The sequence below is a fragment of the Myotis davidii genome, unplaced genomic scaffold (genome assembly GCF_000327345.1).
Source record: "Myotis davidii unplaced genomic scaffold, ASM32734v1 scaffold1205, whole genome shotgun sequence".
In the NCBI taxonomy this organism is placed as follows: Eukaryota; Metazoa; Chordata; class Mammalia; order Chiroptera; family Vespertilionidae; genus Myotis; species Myotis davidii.
The window spans coordinates 8,891-10,274 of record NW_006295739.1 but is presented as its reverse complement, the minus strand read 5'-3'; positions in this window follow the sequence as shown (position 1 = coordinate 10,274).

Genomic DNA, 1,384 nt, shown 5'->3' with positions numbered 1-1,384 from the left:
TTGATTTCAGAGAGGAAGGAAGAAAACGAGAGAGATAGAAACATCAATGATGAGAAAGGATCACTGGTAGGCTGCTTCCTGTCCCTCCCCTCTCCCTGGGATTTGAGCCGGCAACCCATGTATGTGCCCTGACCAGGAATAGAACCATGAACTCCTGGTTTGTGGGTTGATGCTCAACCACTGAACCACACTAGCTGGGCTATAGTATTTTATTTATTTATACACTGGGTTTTTTTTACACTGTTTTTTTAAATATATATTTTATTGATTTTTTTACAGAGAGGAAGGGAGAGAGATATAGAGAGCTAGAAACATCGATGAGAGAGAAACATCGATCAGCTGCCTCCTGCACATCTCCTACTGGGGATGTGCCTGCAACCCTGGTACATGCTCTTGACCGGAATCGAACCCGGGACCATTCAGTCCGCAGGCCGACGCTCTATCCACTGAGCCAAACCGGTTTCGGCATGTATTTTAAAATATTTTTTGAATATATGTATTTTTATCATTGGTAGTATTACAGATGTCTCCCATTTCCCCCTGTATCTGTATATAATGTTTGGTGAATCTATTTCAGGCCTCCCTCCCTCCTCCCCTCAGAGATCTGTCAGTTTGAACCAGTTAAGCCTAGCTCCAGTCCCATCTTGTCCTCCAGCACCACCTGTGGGGCCTCAACACCTACTCACCAAGGTCATTGGCTGGGATGAGCCCGCCTCTGGGGTAGGAAGAACTACATTACCCAGAAAGCACTGCGCCAGCGTCAGAGGACGTAAGGTGCATTTTGGTTCCCGCGCATTCGCTTCGGGCGGGGCTTCCGGCGTCCTCCTTCTGGCGTCCTCTTCAGGGGACTCGGGGACTCGCAAGCTTCGCGCTCTGGTGGCGAGTAGGAGGAGGTGGCGGATGCAGCGTCCCCGCTGGTCAGGGTGTCTCTGAGGCTCGTTGACCCCCAAACGGCGGGATTGGAGCCTCCGTGCCTCCTCGACTCCTGCTTCCGGAGTGCAACCGGCCTCACCTCATTCGCCCTCCCGCCTGAGGGGTGGGTGCCGGTCCCGCCTGCAGCCCAGGTCTCAGCGCCGGAACAGTGAGTGGCTTGAGGGTGCCCCGTGGTGAGACCCGGTGGGAGAGGGTGACAGGCGGAAAAGCCACCGTGTGAGGCCGTGGGGTGTGACTGAGGAGGGAGGATGGGGCGACCCAGGTCCGTCTTATCCCTAAAGGCGACAAAGAAGATGAAGCGAAGTTTTTTTTTTGTTTGCTTTTTTAAAAAAATATATTTTATTGATTTTTTACAGAGAGGAAGGGAGAGAGATAGAAACATCGATGAGAGAGAAACATCGATCAGCTGCCTCCTGCACACTCCCTACTGGGGATGTGCCCACAACCCAGG